Source organism: Xenopus laevis, chromosome 1S (assembly GCF_017654675.1).
Source record: "Xenopus laevis strain J_2021 chromosome 1S, Xenopus_laevis_v10.1, whole genome shotgun sequence".
In the NCBI taxonomy this organism is placed as follows: domain Eukaryota; kingdom Metazoa; phylum Chordata; class Amphibia; order Anura; family Pipidae; genus Xenopus; species Xenopus laevis.
The window spans coordinates 120,461,463-120,484,992 of NC_054372.1; the positions used below are offsets into that span (position 1 = coordinate 120,461,463).

Sequence of the window (23,530 nt, forward strand, 5' to 3'; positions counted from 1 at the left end):
TGGTTGAAGTATGAAAGCTGAGGAGTGAAGGCTGAGTAACGTGACACAAGGGAGAGATATGCTGCCAGGATGGAGGAGTGAATAGAGAGTTATGGGAAGGGGGAGGAACTTACCAGTAGAAGTCGCATTCTGTGTGTTAAGGAGATCGCATGGCACAGGCTTTGGCTGTCAGCTGATCCCTGCCTCCCTCCTGCCAAAATTCCCACCTCCCTAATGTTATCTGCCCTATTCCATTGGATCTTACCCCTCCATCTGTACTACATCTCTACACCAAGAGACGAGCGCTTGTATTTCTTTAGGCAGCACTAGAGACTTGCGTCCCGCCCCTTTTACTTTGCATCTCATTGGCCCGCAGCAGCCGGAGGAGGAGGAGCTTGTCACTGGGCTGCATTAATAAGTAATAATGAATTAAGTGCAGGGGTGTCCAAACTTTTTGCAACGAGGGCCACATTTGGCGAGGTGAAAATGTGTGGGGACCGACCATTCTAATTGTTCCATTATCTGGGGGCACAAAAGAATGGGAGGCCCCAAAATGGACAGGGCAACTCTAATGTACAATAGTTTCAGCTTATACTTGAGGGGATAATAATTATTTACCACACAAATCAGCCCTGACAAGCTTCCTGCATGTGCACCAGAACGAGTACATAACACTGTCCCTAACCATAATGCTCATATGCCGATGCCCCTAACGCAAAGCAGATGGTAGATGCCTTACCGCTCCCAGCAGTGTGTGTGTGTGTACAGGCTACTTGCCTGGGACTGGCAACCTTCCCCCCTTTCTCCTCCACCCCTCTGTAGCTCACTCTGACAGCAGGAGAGAGAAGACAGAACTCGTGGAGGAGTGTGCTGTGTGAGCGCAGAAGAAGTCTCCTGCACAGACTGACTCTCACTGACGTTTACCTCGTAGTCGTGCTGGGTGGCAGCACACTGCAGCAGGCAGTCTCTCTCTCAGAGTCTCCTGAGACGTCCACACGCTGTCTCCCCAGTCCCAGTCTCCACAGAGGGCAGGCACAGTCTGACTCCAGACAGCCAGAGTGAAGCCATGGGGAAGGGGGCGTGTCTGGGCCGCACAGCTCTAGTGACATCCACACTCTCACACACCCAGTCTACACACAGGCCAGCCAATCGAAGCGGGGGGCGGGGCGTGCCGGCACAACAGCAGCAGCAGCAGTCTCTCTCCTCTCCAGGGAGCTGCACTGCAATCAATTTTTCGAAATTTGATGCGAGCCAATTTAAAATGACACCCCTGGTACAGTGAGTGTGTGAATGAGCCGCACTTAATAAGGGTTTGGGCACAGCCAGACTCACATCTCCCTGGTAACCCCTCTCTGTCGGCACCGACATGGCCACCCCTCTCTCAGACTCCGAAGCAGATCAGAGTGAGGGGCATAGCCTACCTCACCTTAGTGATAGACCGGAACGTGTCCACCCCGAGGGACTATTATTTCGCCCTAGCGCACACGGTCCGTGATTACTACGAGAAGGACACATAAGTCAGGTGTCAGGCACCATTTCACTTACTCGCAGTATCCACAATACCTGCCCTCCATCCCTGGCATCTAAATTGTAGGATTCCCCGCTTTATCCCGCCCTAGCAGGTCTCAGCCAATAGCCTCCCAGCAGAGGATGGGCACGTTTATGTAATCCAATCAGCAATCAGTGTTTCATTATTGCTATTGCAGACGAGCCAATCAAAAACGACTGCCCTGAGTGGGTTCTGATTGGCTGTAGCCATGGTGATGCGGAACTTACTGTCAACAAACATTGCCAAACGGACTGTGGAGGAGGAGAAGAAATATCGCGCAGGACAGGTGGAGGAGCATGGGCGGTGTATACTTTAGGTAGGATTAAAGACACCTCTCGCCAGGATATACAACTAACGTCATACAAGTAATTTAGAAGGAGGGATAGAGGAGGGAGCGTGAAGCAAATGGGGAGGGTGGATAGAGGTGGGCGGGGTTAGGGGACGGCGCAGGGTGAAGAGTAGAAATAAGGGAAGACACAGGGAGCCAGGGACTCAGTGTGAATAGGTGAATGTTAACATTGGGGGGTCGCTAAACCTTTGGGGGCAGATCTCTTGCACGCGGCAAATCGGTTTTACTGGAAGATGTCCTGACACTGACTGTATTGCCTTATACAGGTGACGGGACACCTGGTTGGAGAGTTCACAGGACTTGCCTTTATAGTGCTCACCCATGGGTCAAATAGGTCTATAGTTCTGCATACCTCAGACACTACAGGAGCAAATTAATTGCTAAGGCAGCTGGGAGTTGTAGTGAAGTGAAAGACAGTGAACACCAGCCTATGGGGACAGCGCTGCCTTATGCAAAGCCACACCCCCTGTTTTCTATTGGTCGGCGCAGCCTGGATTCCCTCTTTTCTGAAGCCACGCCCCCAGGAATGACAGTTAGTTCAGTTGGAAGGAGGAATCGGGAGGATGGATTGCTGGTTGTGAGGTCTGGCTAGTATCCAGCACAAGGCAGTGTGTACCCCAGTAATGGCAGAAAAGTGAGGTACCTAAATGTCAGGTTGGTCAATTTTTCTTTGTTTGAGAGTTGAAAAAAGAACAATTCTTCTTGCTTAAATAAATCTTGCCTAAATTCTGGGGTGAGCAAGAAGCAGCATGGGTCCGGCTTCTATGCCTGGGAAATAATATCTGGGAGTATATGTGAGGATATTAGCATTATATTTACATAGTTATAAATATTGCTATTACTGTAGCTAGTTTAAAGAGATCACAGGAGATTCTCTCTCCATAGCACTACGTTTTATCCCAAGCAACTGACAAAGCACATGTCTGAGAAACTTGTGGAGCCGGGTTTGCTTTTGGGAAAGAAGTTGAACAACTGAGGAGCAAGTTTTGTGTTTCAAGGTTTTAGTTGTTGCTGTGACGGTACTGATCCCATAATCCACAGTGGGGCTGCATGTTATGGATTAGAAATTGCCAGGTTATTATTGGGGTATTTATAACAGCTGTAGGGGTGTGTGTTAGGGATGGGCTCAATCCCTGGGCTCAATATGTCAGGCAACTGGTTTAGTGTCATGTGTGAATGTAATTCACTGGTATTGCTGCAAGCTGGGCATGGGAACTAAGGGTTAATGTGGGGTGCCACTTTTTATCCAGTACAACTGTCTCTGCCCACATGTTGTATTGACCAATGAACATAGCCCTCTTTTCTGAAGCCACGCCCCCAGGAATGACAGTTAGTTCAGTTGGAAGGAGGAATCATGAGGATGGATTGCTGGTTGTGAGGTCTGGCTAGTATCCAGCAGACTGCAGTGTGTATCCTAATAATTCCCTGAAGGTGAGATAGTATCTTTTTATAGTTATAGCAGCAAGTGTTGAAAACATTCACATAACCATCAAGGTTAATATTTTGATTAACTAAATTATGCCTAACTTCTGAACTGCCCAGTAGATAGTGATGACAGTTAGTTCAGTTGGAAGGAGGAATCAGGAGGATGGATTGCTGGTTGTGTAGTCTGGTTTATGGATTAGAAATTGCCAGGTTATTATTGGGATATTTATAACAGCTGTAGGGGTGTGTGTTAGAGATGGGCTCAATCCCTGCCCAAGCTGGGCATGGGAACCAAGGCTAGGGTGCTGCTTTTTATCCAGTACAACTGTCTCTGCCCATGTGCTGTATTGACCAATGCACATAGCCCTCTTTTCTGAAGCCACCCCCACCCCCCAGGAATGACAGTTAGTTCAGTTGAAAGGAGGAATCAGAAGGATGGATTGCTGGTTGTGAGGTCTTGCTAGTATCCAGCAGACTGCAGTATGTACCCCAATAATGCCATGAAGGTGAGATGGTATATTTTCATAGTTGTAGCAGCAAGGGTTGAAAAAAATCACATAAATATCAAGGTTACTTTTTTGTTTGACTGAATTATGCCTAACTTCTGAACTGCAGAGTAGATAGTGATGACAGTTAATTCAGTTGGAAGGAGGAATCAGAAGTATGGTTTGCTGGTTGTGTGGTCTGACTAGTATCTAGCTCAAGGCAGCATGTACCCCAGTAAAGGCAGGAAAGTAAGTTAACTGAATATGTCAGGTTGGTCAATTTCTTCTTGTTTGAGGGTTGAAAAAAAAAACAACTGTTTTTTTTTAGATCTCAGGAGATTTACCTCCATAGCACTACATTTAATTCCATAAATCCATAAGGGGGCTGCATGATATAGATTATATAGACTTGGAACAGCAAGAGAGGACTAGTGGTAGTGATAAGTCGTAATACTTGTATCATTTATATTTATGTATCATTATTGTATAATTTATGTTTATCTTTTATGATATGTCCACTGAATTTATATATATATATAATTATATATTTATATATATATATATATATATATATATATATATATATATATATATAGTCAAATACAAGAGTCCTCTGCACTCAACCCATTATCAATATATTTAAGACAGCGACATTTTGTGCATACTGCTACTAAAAAATGCCTTACCCTTTAAACAAAACAGGGATTGTTTGTCCATATATTGCAATATATTTAAGCTGGCCAACTACGTCAAAGTCATCCCATATCTGGCCAGTCCTATGCTCAATTTTATCTGATTCATTAAGAATTCTATTGCTTCATTATACATTTTACAAAGGGACTAGGTATTACCTGCAACTTAACTTGCTGCTTTCAAAGTAAACCTCCATACTTGGCTGCCCTTTCATTAGACACCAGTGGGATCACCCGACTATAGCTGGGAAGGGTGGGAGCTACAACATAGAGCTGGTCACTGCTCCTGTATAAACTATAACAAACAAGGGAAAGTTGTGCTCACCACTATTTTTTAAAACCATTAGGCGGGGGTGCAATGAGGCTGTGACCACAAAATACATATAGTCAAATACAAGAGTCCTCTGCACTCAACCCATTATCAATATATTTAAGACAGCGACATTTTGTGCATACTGCTACTAAAAAATGCCTTACCCTTTAAACAAAACAGGGATTGTTTGTCCATATATTGCAATATATTTAAGCTGGCCAACTACGTCAAAGTCATCCCATATCTGGCCAGTCCTATGCTCAATTTTATCTGATTCATTAAGAATTCTATTGCTTCATTATACATTTTACAAAGGGACTAGGTATTACCTGCAACTTAACTTGCTGCTTTCAAAGTAAACCTCCATACTTGGCTGCCCTTTCATTAGACACCAGTGGGATCACCCGACTATAGCTGGGAAGGGTGGGAGCTACAACATAGAGCTGGTCACTGCTCCTGTATAAACTATAACAAACAAGGGAAAGTTGTGCTCACCACTATTTTTTAAAACCATTAGGCGGGGGTGCAATGAGGCTGTGACCACAAAATACATATAGTCAAATACAAGAGTCCTCTGCACTCAACCCATTATCAATATATTTAAGACAGCGACATTTTGTGCATACTGCTACTAAAAAATGCCTTACCCTTTAAACAAAACAGGGATTGTTTGTCCATATATTGCAATATATTTAAGCTGGCCAACTACGTCAAAGTCATCCCATATCTGGCCAGTCCTATGCTCAATTTTATCTGATTCATTAAGAATTCTATTGCTTCATTATACATTTTACAAAGGGACTAGGTATTACCTGCAACTTAACTTGCTGCTTTCAAAGTAAACCTCCATACTTGGCTGCCCTTTCATTAGACACCAGTGGGATCACCCGACTATAGCTGGGAAGGGTGGGAGCTACAACATAGAGCTGGTCACTGCTCCTGTATAAACTATAACAAACAAGGGAAAGTTGTGCTCACCACTATTTTTTAAAACCATTAGGCGGGGGTGCAATGAGGCTGTGACCACAAAATACATATAGTCAAATACAAGAGTCCTCTGCACTCAACCCATTATCAATATATTTAAGACAGCGACATTTTGTGCATACTGCTACTAAAAAATGCCTTACCCTTTAAACAAAACAGGGATTGTTTGTCCATATATTGCAATATATTTAAGCTGGCCAACTACGTCAAAGTCATCCCATATCTGGCCAGTCCTATGCTCAATTTTATCTGATTCATTAAGAATTCTATTGCTTCATTATACATTTTACAAAGGGACTAGGTATTACCTGCAACTTAACTTGCTGCTTTCAAAGTAAACCTCCATACTTGGCTGCCCTTTCATTAGACACCAGTGGGATCACCCGACTATAGCTGGGAAGGGTGGGAGCTACAACATAGAGCTGGTCACTGCTCCTGTATAAACTATAACAAACAAGGGAAAGTTGTGCTCACCACTATTTTTTAAAACCATTAGGCGGGGGTGCAATGAGGCTGTGACCACAAAATACATATAGTCAAATACAAGAGTCCTCTGCACTCAACCCATTATCAATATATTTAAGACAGCGACATTTTGTGCATACTGCTACTAAAAAATGCCTTACCCTTTAAACAAAACAGGGATTGTTTGTCCATATATTGCAATATATTTAAGCTGGCCAACTACGTCAAAGTCATCCCATATCTGGCCAGTCCTATGCTCAATTTTATCTGATTCATTAAGAATTCTATTGCTTCATTATACATTTTACAAAGGGACTAGGTATTACCTGCAACTTAACTTGCTGCTTTCAAAGTAAACCTCCATACTTGGCTGCCCTTTCATTAGACACCAGTGGGATCACCCGACTATAGCTGGGAAGGGTGGGAGCTACAACATAGAGCTGGTCACTGCTCCTGTATAAACTATAACAAACAAGGGAAAGTTGTGCTCACCACTATTTTTTAAAACCATTAGTGGTGAGCACAACTTTCCCTTGTTTGTTATAGTTTATACAGGAGCAGTGACCAGCTCTATGTTGTAGCTCCCACCCTTCCCAGCTATAGTCGGGTGATCCCACTGGTGTCTAATGAAAGGGCAGCCAAGTATGGAGGTTTACTTTGAAAGCAGCAAGTTAAGTTGCAGGTAATACCTAGTCCCTTTGTAAAATGTATAATGAAGCAATAGAATTCTTAATGAATCAGATAAAATTGAGCATAGGACTGGCCAGATATGGGATGACTTTGACGTAGTTGGCCAGCTTAAATATATTGCAATATATGGACAAACAATCCCTGTTTTGTTTAAAGGGTAAGGCATTTTTTAGTAGCAGTATGCACAAAATGTCGCTGTCTTAAATATATTGATAATGGGTTGAGTGCAGAGGACTCTTGTATTTGACTATATGTATTTTGTGGTCACAGCCTCATTGCACCCCCGCCTAATGGTTTTAAAAAATAGTGGTGAGCACAACTTTCCCTTGTTTGTTATAATATATATATATATATATATATATATATATATATATATAGGAGGTGGCGTAAATGCTAGTGCAATTCCCCATAGAGAACAATAAGGAAATCATTCTGATCCGTCTACTATAAGGAAGAATTTTATTGGTTTCCCCTGCTGGAATATGCTCTGATTCAGATTTTTTTCACCCCTACAGCGGCTGCCGCACAAGGCATGGCTAGGAAAGGCTGGTTCATTCCAGAATAAAAGAATAAAGCCCCAGACAAAAGGACAGGGCAGGTAAGTCGAAATTATTAAAAATATTATCAGGTCCCAAAGCAGCAGTGGCAGCTTACTCAGAAATGGCTATTTTAGTACATACACATTAGGCCCCTGGCACACAGGACATTTTATTTGCAGCAGAGGCAGAGGTCAGTGCCCCACTGCACATGTGACTACTCCTCACTGCTTCTTATACTAATCATCGACTAGGTCTGTGTTGAACGCATACAGCACAGTGACAGACAGATCTCAGTGCTCAAGCTTTCAAACTAGTGTTTTGGTTGGGAATTCTCCTGTCACTATTCCATCTCATCTGTGTTCAATTACAGGCTGGTCATTAGTATCAGGCGCAGTGACCGAGAGGGGCATTTGTCTGCCGTTATTCTGCCCTGAGAGCAAATACCAAGGGCCTTAGTGCTGTGCAGGCATTTAAGTTGTCTGTCATTTCTGTAAATTAGATGCCAGTTGCTGCATTTTCAAGGTGCGGTGTGGACATACACGCAAACAGGCATTTTTGCTTATAATTATACATACAGGAGAGGGGTGACGTCGGCGGGGGCGATGACTGTGCCATAGCAGTTGCTTAACACACAGGTCGCTCCTTGACCCTTTAGTTTGCTCAAGGATCATAGTGGAGCAATTTGAAGGGACCCGCTGACAATTTTTTTCACTTGTGACTTGAAATAGTGTTACAATTGGTCTACATCCACATCTTATTTTGCATATGACCAAATATGTTTAATTTTGTTGTGATTGTATTGCATTAATCTCTTGAAATTTCTGTATCATGGGTATGTTTTCGTTGAAAGTTTTCTGAATTTCATGTTTCCTAATTTTTCCATCTAGTTTGTTGCTTTGAAATATGTATGTAGAGATGCAGTAACTAAGAATACGTTTAGATGCAGAGGGTGTCTTTTTGAGGTTTATATGTTTCTTTATGGTTCATCATAGTTTACACATGACCAAAAAGGCTCAGTATTGTCATTATTGTATTGGATTTGTCTCTTGCTATTTCTGTCTCATGGGTATGTTTTTGCTAAATCTTTATTGCATTTCAATATTGATTATTTTTTATCCAGTTTATTGCTTTCAAATATGTATGTAGAGTTATAGTCATTAAGAATGCGTTGAGATGCAGAGGGTGTCTTTTTGAGGTTTCTATATCTCTTTATGTGGTTCTGGTGGTCATTGAAACTTGATGCGGTGTGGACATAGGTGCAAACAGGCATTTTTGCTTAATATTACACATAGAGATAGGGTTGCCACCTTTCCCGATTTCACCTGGACAGCCCGGTTTTTCGATGGGCTGTCCGGGTGAAAAGTCCCACTCCGGATTACCAAACTAGGAAATCTGGACAGGACATTGAAGTGAATGACATGTCGATCAGCCAATCGTTGATTGCCACGTCATCAGGCCCATCCCGATGTCATCTGTCCGACCCCCTACATCACCTTCCCAGCCCCCAACTTCATCCAGCCCGGCCCCCAAGATCACCTCCCTGTACTCGACATTATCCGGCAATTCCCGGACGTCATCCGGCCCGTACCCCAATGTCACTGGCCTGTCCCCTGCCAGGTTTCCCCAAGGAGAAAAGGTGGCAACCCTACATACAGGGGCGGAGAGCGGTGGCGTCAGCGGGGGCGACGTGTGTGCCTGGGGCATTTGCTTGGCACACAGGTCGCTCCTTGCTTCTTTTCTTTGCTCTAGGATCATAGTGGAGCAATGCAAAGGGACCAGCTGACAATTTTTTTTTACTTGTGACTTGAAACAGTGTTGCGCTTGGTCTACATCCGCATCATTTTTTACACATGACCAAAAAGGCTCAATATTGTCATTATTGTATTGGAGTTGTCTCTTGCTATTTCTATCTCATGGGTATGTTTTTGCTAAATGTTTATTGCATTTCAATATTGATTATTTTTTATCCAGTTTGTTGCTTTCAAATATGTATAAAGAGTAATAGTCATTAAGAATGCGTTGAGACGCTGAGGGTGTCTTTTTGAGGTTTCTATATCTCTTTATGTGGTTCTGGTGGTCATTGAAACTTGATGCGGTGTGGACATAGGTGCAAACAGGCATTTTTGCTTAATATTACACACAGAGATAGGGTTGCCACCTTTCCCGATTTCACCTGGACAGCCCGGTTTTTCGATGGGCTGCCCGGTTGAAAAGTCCCACTCCGGATTACCAAACTAGGAAATCTGGACAGGACATTGAAGTGAATGACATGTCGATCAGCCAATCGCTGATTGACACGTCATCAGGCCCATCCTGATGTCATCTGTCCAACTCCCCCTACGTCACCTTCCCAGCCCCCAACTTCATCCAGCCCGGCCCCCAAGATCACCTCCCTGTACTCGACGTTATCCGGCAATTCCCGGACGTCATCCGGCCCGTACCCCAATGTCACTGGCCCGTCCCCTGCCAGGTTTCCCCAAGGAAAAAAGGTGGCAACCCTACATACAGGGGCGGAGAGCGGTGGCGTCAGCGGGGGCGACGTGTGTGCCTGGGGCATTTGCTTGGCACACAGGTCGCTCCTTGGTTCTTTTCTTTGCTCTAGGATCATAGTGGAGCAATGAAAAGGGACCAGCTGACAATTTTTTTTACTTGTGACTTGAAACAGTGTTGCGCTTGGTCTACATCCGCATCATTTTTTACACATGACCAAAAAGGCTCAATATTGTCATTATTGTATTGGAGTTGTCTCTTGCTATTTCTATCTCATGGGTATGTTTTTGCTAAATGTTTATTGCATTTCAATATTGATTATTTTTTATCCAGTTTGTTGCTTTCAAATATGTATAAAGAGTAATAGTCATTAAGAATGCGTTGAGACGCTGAGGGTGTCTTTTTGAGGTTTCTATATCTCTTTATGTGGTTCTGGTGGTCATTGAAACTTGATGCGGTGTGGACATAGGTGCAAACAGGCATTTTTGCTTAATATTACACATAGAGATAGGGTTGCCACCTTTCCCGATTTCACCTGGACAGCCCGGTTTTTCGATGGGCTGCCCGGTTGAAAGTCCCACTCCGGATTACCAAACTAGGAAATCTGGACAGGACATTGAAGTGAATGACATGTCGATCAGCCAATCGCTGATTGACACGTCATCAGGCCCATCCTGATGTCATCTGTCCGACTCCGCCTACGTCACCTTCCCAGCCCCCAACTTCACCCAGCCCGGCCCCCAAGATCACCTCCCTGTACTCGACGTTATCCGGCACTTCCCGGACGTCATCCGGCCCGTACCCCAATGTCACTGGCCCGTCCCCTGCCAGGTTTCCCCAAGGAAAAAAGGTGGCAACCCTACATACAGGGGCGGAGAGCGGTGGCGTCAGCGGGGGCGACGTGTGTGCCTGGGGCATTTGCTTGGCACACAGGTCGCTCCTTGGTTCTTTTCTTTGCTCTAGGATCATAGTGGAGCAATGCAAAGGGACCAGCTGACATTTTTTTTTACTTGTGACTTGAAACAGTGTTGGGCTTGGTCTACATCCGCATCATTTTTTACACATGACCAAAAAGGCTCAATATTGTCATTATTGTATTGGAGTTGTCTCTTGCTATTTCTATCTCATGGGTATGTTTTTGCTAAATGTTTATTGCATTTCAATATTGATTATTTTTTATCCAGTTTGTTGCTTTCAAATATGTATGTAGAGTAATAGTCAATAAGAATGCGTTGAGACGCAGAGGGTGTCTTTTTGAGGTTTCTATATCTCTTTATGTGGTTCTGGTGGTCATTGAAACTTGATGCGGTGTGGACATAGGTGCAAACAGGCATTTTTGCTTAATATTACACATAGAGATAGGGTTGCCACCTTTCCCGATTTCACCTGGACAGCCCGGTTTTTTGGTGGGCATTTCAGGTGAAAAGTCCCACTCCGGATTACCAAACTAGGAAATCTGGACAGGACATTGAAGTGAATGACATGTCGATCAGCCAATCGCTGATTGACACGTCATCAGGCCCATCCCGATGTCATCTGTCCGACTCCCCCTACGTCACCTTCCCAGCCCCCAACGTCACCCAGCCCGGCCCCCAAGATCACCTCCCTGTACTCGACGTTATCCGGCACTTCCCGGACGTCATCCGGCCCGTACCCCAATGTCACTGGCCCGTCCCTGCCAGGTTTCCCCAAGGAAAAAAGGTGGCAACCCTACATACAGGGGCGGAGAGCGGTGGCGTCAGCGGGGGCGACGTGTGTGCCTGGGGCATTTGCTTGGCACACAGGTCGCTCCTTGGTTCTTTTCTTTGCTCTAGGATCATAGTGGAGCAATGCAAAGGGACCAGCTGACAATTTTTTTACTTGTGACTTGAAACAGTGTTGCGCTTGGTCTACATCCGCATCATTTTTTACACATGACCAAAAAGGCTCAATATTGTCATTATTGTATTGGAGTTGTCTCTTGCTATTTCTATCTCATGGGTATGTTTTTGCTAAATGTTTATTGCATTTCAATATTGATTATTTTTTATCCAGTTTGTTGCTTTCAAATATGTATGTAGAGTAATAGTCATTAAGAATGCGTTGAGACGCTGAGGGTGTCTTTTTGAGGTTTCTATATCTCTTTATGTGGTTCTGGTGGTCATTGAAACTTGATGCGGTGTGGACATAGGTGCAAACAGGCATTTTTGCTTAATATTACACATAGAGATAGGGTTGCCACCTTTCCCGATTTCACCTGGACAGCCCGGTTTTTCGGTGGGCTGTCCAGGTGAAAAGTCCCACTCCGGATTACCAAACTAGGAAATCTGGACAGGACATTGAAGTGAATGACATGTCGATCAGCCAATCGCTGATTGACACGTCATCAGGCCCATCCTGATGTCATCTGTCCGACTCCGCCTACGTCACCTTCCCAGCCCCCAACTTCACCCAGCCCGGCCCCCAAGATCACCTCCCTGTACTCGACGTTATCCGGCACTTCCCGGACGTCATCCGGCCCGTACCCCAATGTCACTGGCCCGTCCCCTTCCAGGTTTCCCCAAGGAAAAAAGGTGGCACCCTACATACAGGGGTGGAGAGCGGTGGCGTCAGCGGGGGCGACGTGTGTGCCTGGGGCATTTGCTTGGCACACAGGTCGCTCCTTGGTTCTTTTCTTTGCTCTAGGATCATAGTGGAGCAATGCAAAGGGACCAGCTGACAATTTTTTTTCATTTGTGACTTGAAACAGTGTTGCGCTTGGTCTACATCCGCATCATTTTTTACACATGACCAAAAAGGCTCAATATTGTCATTATTGTATTGGAGTTGTCTCTTGCTATTTCTATCTCATGGGTATGTTTTTGCTAAATGTTTATTGCATTTCAATATTGATTATTTTTATCCAGTTTGTTGCTTTCAAATATGTATGTAGAGTAATAGTCATTAAGAATGCGTTGAGACGCTGAGGTGTCTTTTTGAGGTTTCTATATCTCTTTATGTGGTTCTGGTGGTCATTGAAACTTGGATGCGGTGTGGACATAGGTGCAACAGGCATTTTTGCTTAATATTACACATAGAGATAGGGTTGCCACCTTTCCCGATTTCACCTGGACAGCCCGGTTTTTGGTGGGCATTTCAGGTGAAAAGTCCCACTCCGGATTACCAAACTAGGAAATCTGGACGGGACATTGAAGTGAATGACATGTCGATCAGCCATCGCTGATTGACACGTCATCAGGCCCATCCCGATGTCATCTGTCCGACTCCCCCTACGTCACCTTCCCAGCCCCCAACCTCACCCAGCCCGGCCCCCAAGATCACCTCCCTGTACTCGACGTTATCCGGCACTTCCCGGACGTCATCCGGCCCGTACCGCCAATGTCACTGGCCCGTCCCCTGCCAGGTTTCCCCAAGGAAAAAAGGTGGCAACCCTACATACAGGGGCGGAGAGCGGTGGCGTCAGCGGGGGCGACGTGTGTGCCTGGGGCATTTGCTTGCACACAGGTCGCTCCTTGGTTCTTTTCTTTGCTCTAGGATCATAGTGGAGCAATGCAAAGGACCAGCTGACAATTTTTTTTACTTGTGACTTGAAACAGTGTTGTGCTTGGTCTACATCCGCATCATTTTTTACACATGACCAAAAAGGCTCAAATATTGTCATTATTGTATTGGAGTTGTCTCTTGCTATTTCTATCTCATGGGTATGTTTTTGCTAAATGTTTATTGCATTTCAATATTGATTATTTTTATCAGTTTGTTGCTTTCAAATATGTATGTAGAGTAATAGTCATTAGAATGCGTTGAGACGCTGAGGGTGTCTTTTTGAGGTTTCTATATCTCTTTATGTGGTTCTGGTGGTCATTGAAACTTGAGGCGGTGTGGACATAGGTTGCAAACAGGCATTTTTGCTTAAGAATTACACATAGAGATAGGGTTGGCCACCTTTCCCAGATTTCACCTGGACAGGGCCCGGTTTTTCGATGGGCTGCCCGGTTGAAAAGTCCCACTCCGATTACCAAATTAGGAAATCTGGACAGGACATTGAAGTGAATGACATGTCATCAGCCATCGCTGATTGACACGTTCATCAGGCCATCCTGTGTTCATCTGTCCCGACTCCGCTACGTCACCTTCCCAGCCCCCAACTTCACCAGCCCGGCCCCCAAGATCACCTCCCCTGTACTCGACGTTTATCCGGCACTTCCCGGACGTCATCCGGCCCGTTAACCCCGAAAATTGTCACTGGCCTGTCCCCTGCCAGGTTTCCCCAAGGAGAAAAGGGTGGCAACCCTACATACGGGGGCGGAGAGTGGTGCTTAGCGGGGGCGACGTGTGTGCCTGGGGCATGTTGCTTGGCACCACATCGCTCCTTGGTCTTTTCTTTGCTCTAGGTCATAGAGAGCAATTGCAAAGGGACCAGCTGACCAATTTCTTTCTCATCTTCTGAGACGTGAACAACATATATGCGCTTTGTCTACACCGCATCATTTTTTAAGGCGTATGACCAAAAAGCGCAATATTGTCATTATTGTATTTTGGAGTTGTTCTGCTATTTCTATCTCAATGGGTATGTTTTTGCAAATGTTTATTGCATTTCAATATTGATTATTTTTTATCCAGTTTGTTGCTTTCAAATATGTATATATTAAGTAATAGTCTATAAGACATGCGTTGAGACGCTGAGGGTGTCTTTTTGACGTTTCTAATCTCTGTTATGTGGTCTGGTGGTCATTGAAACTTGATGCGGTGCTGGACATAGTGCAAACAGGCATTTTTGCTTATAATATACACTGATAGAGATAGGGTTGGCCCCTTTCCGATGACCTGGACAGCCCGGGTTTTTTTGGTGGGCCATTGTCAGTGTGAAAGTCCCACTCCAGATTACCAAACTAGGAAATCGGACAGGACATTGAAAGTGAATGACATGTCGATCAGCAAATCGCTGATTGACACGTCATAGGCCCATCCCGATGTCATTCTGTCCGACTCCCCCTCGTCACCTTCCCCAGCCCCCAACTTCATGCCAGCCCGCCCCCAAGATCACACTCCCCTGTACTCGACGTTAGCGGCACTTCGCCGGACGTCTCCGGCCCGGTACCCCAATGTCACTGGCCCGTCCCCTGCCATGTTTCCCAGAAAAAAGGTGCAACTGTCTATATGTACGATTGGCGGAGAGCCGGTGGCGTCAGCGTGGGCGACGTGTGTTGCCTGGGCATGTTGCTTGGCACCACAGGTCGCTCCTGTTGGTTCTTTTCTTTGCTCTATGATCATGATGTGTGGAGCCAATGCAAAGGGCCAGCTGGACAATTTTTTACTAGTGCTCTCTCTCTCTCTCGGTCTTACATCCGCATCATTTTTTTACACATGACCAAAAGGCTCCAATATTTCATTATTGATTGGAGTTGTCTCTTGCTATTCTAATCTCATGGGTACTGTTTTGCTAAATGTTTATTGCATTTCAATATTGATTATTTCTTTATCCAGTTGTTGCTTTCAAATATGTATATAGAGTAATAGTTCATTAAGAATTGCGTTGTGTGAGACGCTAGGTGTCTTTTTAGTTTCTCCATATCTCTTTATGTGGTTCTGTGTGGTCATGTGAAACTTGATTGCGGGTGTGCGACATAGGTTTGCAAACAGGCATTTTTGCCTTTAATATTACACAAGAGATAGGGTTGCCTACCATTTTCCCGATTTCACCTGGACAGCCCGGTTTTTTCGAGTTGGGCCTGCCGGTGAAAAGTCCCACTCCGGATTACCAAACTAGGAAATCTGGACGGGAACATTTGAAGGTTGAAATATAGATAGATAAGATGAAGAATATAGACGTTCATTCAGGCCCATCCGGATGTCATCTGTCCGACTCCCCCTACGTCACCTTCCCAGCCCCCAACTTCACCCAGCCCGGCCCCCAAGATCACCTCCCTGTACTCGACGTTATCCTGGCACTTTCCCGGATGTCATCCAGCTCGTACCCCCAATGTCACTTGGCCCATCCCCTGCCAGGTTTCCCCAAGGAAAAAAAGGTGGCAACCTACATACAGGGGCGAGACGAGTGGCGTTCAGCTGGGCGAGTGTGTAGCCTGGGGGCATTGCTTTCGGCACACAGGTCGCTCCTTGGTTCTTTTCTTTGCTCTAGGATCATAGATGGAGCAATGCAAAGGGACAAGCTGACAATTTTTTTTACTTGTGACTTAAACAAGTGTTGCGGCTTCGCTACATCCGCATTCATTTTTTTTACACATGACAAAAAGGCTCAATATTGTTCACTTATTGTATGAGTTGTCTCTGCTATTTCATCTCATGGGATGTGTTGCAAAGTAGCATTTCAATATTGATCAGTTTTTTATCCAGTTTGTTGCCTTCAAATATGTTATGTAGATAATAGTCATTAAGAATGCGTTGAGCCGCTGTGAGGGTGTCTTTTGAGGTTTTCTATATCCTCTTTATGTGCGTTCTGGGTGGTCATTGAAACTTGATGCGGTGTGGACATAGGTGCAACGCATTTTTGCTTATATATTACACATAGAGATAGGCGTTAGCCACTTTCTCCGATTTCACCTGAGACAGCCGGTTTTTCGATGGGCTGCCCGGTTTGAAAAGTCCCCACTCCGGATTACCAAACTAGGAAATCTGGACAGGACATTGAAGTGAATGACGATGTCGATCAGCAATCGCTGATTGACACGTCATCAGGGCCCATCCGCGATGTCATCTGTCCGGACTCCCCTACGTCACCTTCCCAAGCCCCCAAGCACCGTCGTAGCCGGGGCCCCCAGATCCACCTCCCTGGTACTCGACGTTATCCGGCACTTCCCCGGACGTCATCCGGCCCGTACCTCATGTCACTGGCCCGTCCCCTGCCAGGTTTCCCAAGGAAAAGGTGGCAACCCTACATACAGGGCGGAGAGGCCGGTGACGGCGCAGCGGGGGCGACGTGTGTGCCCTGGGGCATTTGCTTGGCAACAGGTCGCTCCTGGTTCTTTTCTTTGCTCTAGAGCTATAGTGGAGCAATGCAAAGGGACCAGCTGACAATTTTTTTACTTGTGACTTGAAAACAGTGTTGCCGCTTGTCTACATCCGCATATTTTTTACACCATGACCAAAAAAGCCTCAATATTGTTTCATTATTGTATTGGAGTTGTCTCTTGCTATTTCTATTCTCTGGGGTATGTTTTTGCTAAATGTTTATTGCATTTCAATATTGATTATTTTTTATCCAGTTTGTTGCTTTTCAAATATGTATGTAGAGTAATAGTCATAAGAATGCGTGTGAGCCGCTGGAGGTGTCTTTTTGGGTTTCTATATCTCTTTATGTGGTTCTTGATATATGAATTGATGCGTGTGGACATAGGTGCAAAGGCATTTTTGCTTAATAATAAAGTTGCGACCCTCCGCGTATGTGAGCTGGACAGCCCGGTTTTCGATGGGCTGCCCGTTGAAAAAGTCCCACCTACCGAAACATTTAAACACCCCAAAGAATAGAAATTCTGAAACAACATTTAATAGGTGACATGCGATCCAGCAAAATCGGCTGATTGACACGTCATCAGCCCCATCCGTGTCATTGTCTGTTCCGACTCCCCCTAACTCAACCTTCCCAAAAAGCCCCCCCCCAACGTCACCCAGCCCAGGCCCCCAAGCATCACCTCCTGTACTCGACGTTATCCGGCACTTCCCGGACGTCATCCGGCCCGTTACCAATTCACTGGCCGTTCCCCTGCCAGGTTTCCCAGGTGGCAACCCTACATACGGGGCGGAGAGCGGTGCCGTTCAGCGGGGCACGTTGTGTGCCTGGGGCATTTTGCTTGGCATCACAAGGTCGCTCCTTGGTTCTTTTCTTTGCTCTAGGATCAAGCTGGAGCAATGCAAGGGACCATCTGACAACTCTCTCTCTCCCCCCTCTCTCAGTGTTGCGACTTGGTCTACATCCGGCATCATTTTTACACTATGACCAAAAAGGACTCAATTATTGTCATTATTGTATTGGATTGTTCTCTTGCTATTTCTATCTCATGGTATGTTTTTGCTAATGTTTATTGCATTTCAAATATTTGATTTATTTTTCATCCAGTTTGTTGCTTTCAAATATGTATGAGAGTAATAGTTCATATAGAATGCGTATAACGACTGAGGGTGTCTTTTGTGAGGTTTCTATATCTCTTTATGTGGTTCTGGTGGTCATTGAAAACTTGAGCGGTGTGACATATGGTGCAAACAGGCATTTTTGCTTAATATTACACCATAGAGATAGGCGTTGCCCACCTTTCCGATTTCACTCTGGACAGCCCGGTTTTTTGGTGGGCATTTCAGGTGGGAAAAGTCCCACTCCGGATTACCAAACTAGGAAATCTGGACGGGGGAACATGAAAGTGAATGACATGTCGATCAGCCAATCTCTGATTGACACTTACATCAGGCCATCCCATAATATAGTAGAATAAATACGTCACCTTTCCCAGCCCCCAACCTCACCCAGTGCCCGGCCCCCCAAGATCACCTCCCTGTACTCGACGATTATATCGGCCTTCCGGACCGGTCATCCGGCCCGTACCCCAATTGTCACTGGCCCGTTCCCCTGCCAGTTTCCCCAAGAAAAAAGGTGGAACCCTACATTTACAGGGGCGGTGAGATGCTGACGGTGCGCGGTCAGCGGGGGCGACGTGTGTGCCTGGGGCATTTTGCTTGGGCACACAGGTCGCCCTGGTTCTTTTTCTTTGCTCTAGTCTAGGGATCATAAGGTGGAAGCAAGCAAAGGGACAGCTGACAATTTTTTACTTGTGCTTGAAACAGTGTTGTTGCTTGGTCTACATCGCATCATTTTTTACACATGACCAAAAAGGCTTCAATATTTTCATTATTGTATTGGAGTTGTCTCTTGCTATTCTATCTCATGGGTATGTTTTTGCGAAATGTTTATTGCATTTCAATATTTGATTATTTTTTATCCAGTTGTGCTTTCAAATATGTATGTAGAGTAATAGTCATTAAGAAATGCGTGAGACGTGAGGGTGTCTTTTTGAGGTTTCTATATCTCTTTATGTGTTCTGGTTGTCATTGAAACGAATCTCCGGGTGTGGACATAGGTGCAAACAGCATATATATATACTCTCTCACTCTAGAGATAGGCGTTGACACCTTTCCCCGATTTCACCTGGACAGCCCGGTTTTTCGATGGGCTGCCCGGTTGAAAAGTCCCACTCGGTTACCAAAATTTAGGAAATCTTGGACAGGAATTGAAGTGAATGACATGTCGATCAGCCAATCGCGATTGACACGTCATCAGGCCCATCCTGATGTCATCTGTCGACTCGCCTACGTCACCTTCCCAAGCCCCAAACTTACCAGCCCGGCCCCCAGATTCACCTCCCTTGTACTCGACGTTATCCGGCACTTCCCGGACGTTCATCCGGCCCGACCCCAAGTCCACTGGGCTGTCCCCTGCCAGGTTTCCCAAGGAGAAAAGGTGGCAACCTACATACAGGAGGGCGGAGAGTGGGTGGCGTCAGCGGGCGACGTGTGTAGCCTGGGGCATTTGCTTGCACACAGTCGCTCCTTGGATAATCGTTTCTATGCTTAGGACATAGTGGAGATGCAAAGGGACCACTGACAATTTTTTTTCTCTCTCTCTCTGAAACAGTGTTGCGCTTGGTCTACATCCGCATCATTTTTTACACATGCCAAAAAGGCTCAATATTGTCATTATTGTATTGAGTTGTCTCTTGCTATTTCTATCTCAAGGGTATCTGGTTTTGCTAAATGTTATATTGCAATTTCATTAATATATATATATATATATATCAGTTTGTTCCTTTCAAATATGTATATAGAGTAATAGTCATTAAGAATGCGTTGAGACGCTGAGGGTGTCTTTTTGACGTTTTCTAATCTCTTTATGGTTCTTGTGTGGTCATTGAAACTTGTTGCGGTGTGGACAGTAGGTGCAAACAAGCATTTTTAGCTTAATATTACACATAGAGATAGGGTGCCACTTTCCGATTCACTGGACAGCCGGTTTTTTTGGTGGGCATTTCAGTGAAAAGTCCCACTCCAGATTACCAAACTAGGAAAATCTGGACAGGACATTGAAGTGAATGACATGCGTCGATCAGCCAATCGCTGATAACACTCATCAGCCCATCCCGATGTCATCTGTCCGACTCCCCTACGTCCCTTCCCAGCCCCCAACCTTCATCCAGCCCGGCCCCCAGATCACTCCCTGTACTCGACGTATCCGGCACTTTCTCCGGACGTCCATCCGGCCGTACCCCAATGTATGGCCCGTCCCCTGCCAGGTTTTCCCCAAGGAAAAAATGGTGTTGGCAACCCTACATACAGGGGACGGAGAGCGGGTGGGCGTCAGCGTGGGCAGATGTGTGCCTGGGGCATTTGTTGGCAACGGGTCGCTCCTTGGTTCTTTCTTTGCTCTAGGATTCATAGTGGAGCAATGCAAAGGACCAGCTGACAATTTTTTTTACTTGTGACTTGAAACGTGTTGGCGCTGGTCCTACATCCGCATCATTTTTACACATGACCAAAAAGCTCAATATTGTCATTATTGTGTATTGGAGTTGGGGGTGTCTCTTTTGCTATTTCTATCTCATGGTATGTTTTTGCTGAAATGTTTATTGCATCGAAATTGATATTTGTATCCAGTTTGTTGCTTTTCAAATATGTATGTAGAGTAATAGTCATTAAGAATGCGTTGAGACGCTGAGGGTGTTATTTTGAAGTTTCTGTATAGTCTTTATGTGGTTCTGGTGGTCATTGAACTTGAGCGGGGGACATAGTGCAAACAAGGCATTTTTGCTTAATATGTACACATAGAATAGTGGTGCCACCTTTTCCCGATTCACACTGGACAGCCCGGTTTTTCGGTGGGCTGTCCAGGTGAAAAGTTCCCACTCCGGATTTACCAAACTAGGAAATCTGGACAGGCATTGAGTGAATGACATGTCGATCAGCCAATCGCTGATTGACCACGTCATCAGGCCCATCCCGATGTCATCTGTGCGACTCCCCCACGTCACCTTCCCGCCCCCAACTTCATCCAGCCCGCCCCCAAGATTCACTCCTGTACTCGACGTTATCCTGCACTTCCGGACGTTCAATCCGGCCCGTACCCCAATGTCATGGCCGTCCCCGCCAGAGTTTACCCAAGGAAAAAGGTGGCACCTAATACAGGGGGCGCGAGAGCAAGTGGCGTCAGCGGGGCGAGTGTTGCCTTGGGGCATGCTGGCACCACAGGGCTCTCCTTGCGTTCTTTTCTTTGCTCTAGGTCATAGTGGAGCAATCAAAGGACCAGCTGGACAATTTTTTTTACTTGTACTTGAAAACAGTGTTAGTGCTTGGTCTACCATCCGCATCATTTTTACACTTATGACCAAAAAAGGCTCAATATTGTCATTATTGTATTGGAGTTGTCTCATTGCTATTTATATATATGGGTATGTTTTTGCTAAAATGTTTATTGATTTCATATTGATTATTTTTTTATCCAGTTTGTGCTTTCAAATATGTAGGTATAGAGTAATTTAGTCATTTAGAATGCGTTGAGACGCTGAGGGTGTCTGTTTGGAGGTTCTATATCTCTTTATGTGGTTCTGGTGTCATTGAACTGATGCCGGTGTGACATAGGTGCATACAGCACTTTTGGGCTTAATTATTACCACATAGTAGTATGTGCGAGCTCTGCCTCTCTCTCGGTTTTTCGATGGGGCTGCCCGGTTGAAAAGTCACTCCGATTACCCAAACTAGGAAATCTGACGGACATTGAAGTGAATGGACATGTCGACAGCCAGCTGTGGCTGATTGACCGTCATCAGGCCCATCCCGATGTCATCTGTCCGACTCCCCTAGTACCGTTCCATCCCCAAATCTTCACCAGCCCCGGCCCCCAAGATCAACCTCCTGTACTCGACGTTATCCGGCACTTCCCGGATGTCATCCGCTCGTACCCAATGTCACTGGCCCATCCCCCTGCCCAGGTTTCCCCCGAAAAAGGTGTTGGGCAACCCTAACATTACAGGGGCGGAGAGCATGGGGTGGCGTCAGGGGGGGCGACGTTAGTGTGCCTGGGCATTTTGCTTGGCAACACAGCGTCGCTCCTTGGTTCTTTTCTTTGCTCTAGGATCATAGTGGAGCAATGCAAAGGGACCAAGCTGACAATTTTTTTTCTTGTGACTCTGAAACAAGTGTGCGCTTGGTCTACATCCGCATCATTTTTTACACATGACCAAAAAGGCTCAATATTGTCGATTATGTATTGATTGTCTACTTGCATGCTAATTTCTTATGCTTCTCAGAATTTAGGTCGATCTATGTTTCGTGTCAAAATGTACTATATATGAATTATGCGAATATAATGTTACATTATATCTCTACTCTCTAACATAGCGAGCTCTCTCGTTACTTTATCTAACATCCATCGACCTCTGGTAAGATAGTAGAGAGTAGTCATAAATATAAGAGAGTGACAGTGTTGTAGTTCTTGTAGTGAAGTGTTCGTATTATTTTTTAGGTTTCTTTTTTTTATATACTATATACTATGTGTTCTGTGGTCATTGAATACTGAACCTTCGTGCTTGGTACTTCGACCATCGTGTGGAACTAAGCGCTCGCAGACACTAGCATCTTTTGTCGCATACCTTATGATATCTTACAGCACTGAGACGATTCCGTAGGGTTCGTGCCACATTTGTCATTAACTCGAATTATCATCCGTCTGGACAGCCCGGTTTCGATGGGCTGCTCGACCGAGTTATTGAATAGTCGCCTCATATCGATAATCGGAATACTGTCTCTTTAAAAAAAATTTCGACCCCTAGTCGCCACCTTAAACCTACGAGGCATGTTAGCTCTGCGGGGGCACGTCCCATAGGCTTTCCAAGGTTTTTCTGATCGAAGGATAATCGGTCGATCGATGGATAAAATCTTGAAATCATTCGATTACAAAGATTTAATCATTCGATCGAACTTATTCCTTGATCGATTCGATTTCTTTTGTCGATCGAACGAATGCGCTAAATCCTTCGACTTCGATATTCCGAAGTCGAAGATTTCAATTTCGCAGGTGGATATTCGCCTAGGTAAATGTGCCCTATGATATTTAAAGGAAGAGTCAACAGGGGAGTTTGACATCCATTTCTATTGTGACTACAGTATTTTGGCATTTCGCATTCATCTTACTTTATATTTTTTTAGGATCCAGGACCAGATTACAGGTTGAATACTAAGGAAAGGGTGGGGGCAGAAGAACTGGGAATGAAGGGAATAGCCAAGGCAAAAGTCAGTGAACAGTCAGCAGGTAGGCATGTGGAGGCGATGGAGAAGAGGAGGATGAATAATTCACTATACATATATTGTCAACCAATAGGCAGTTATACTGATTCCTGTATTTCAGTCCGGATTTACTCTCTCTCATAGCACCTGAACCCGCTCACCCCCCTTTACACCCCGCTCCGCTCGCACCCGAACCTCTCCCCCTGCACCCAGACCCGCTTACCGACCTTGCTCCCATATCCGACCCACTCCTTATGCACAGCCCAAACTGCGCACCTCCCCACTATTTGCAGGGTTAACAAGGAAG

General features: G+C 45.2%; 1 long non-coding RNA gene across 1 annotated transcript in view; it reads left to right on the top strand.

The window, feature by feature from the left end:
- The first annotated feature begins 1,909 nt into the window (after positions 1-1,909).
- The window catches only part of LOC108706974, a 76,240-nt gene continuing 54,619 nt past the window's right edge, over positions 1,910-23,530 (top strand). The window contains exons 1-2 of the long non-coding RNA XR_005965032.1: positions 1,910-2,531; positions 7,450-7,532. This is a non-coding gene — a long non-coding RNA (uncharacterized LOC108706974). The remainder of the gene's footprint in view (positions 2,532-7,449; positions 7,533-23,530) is intronic.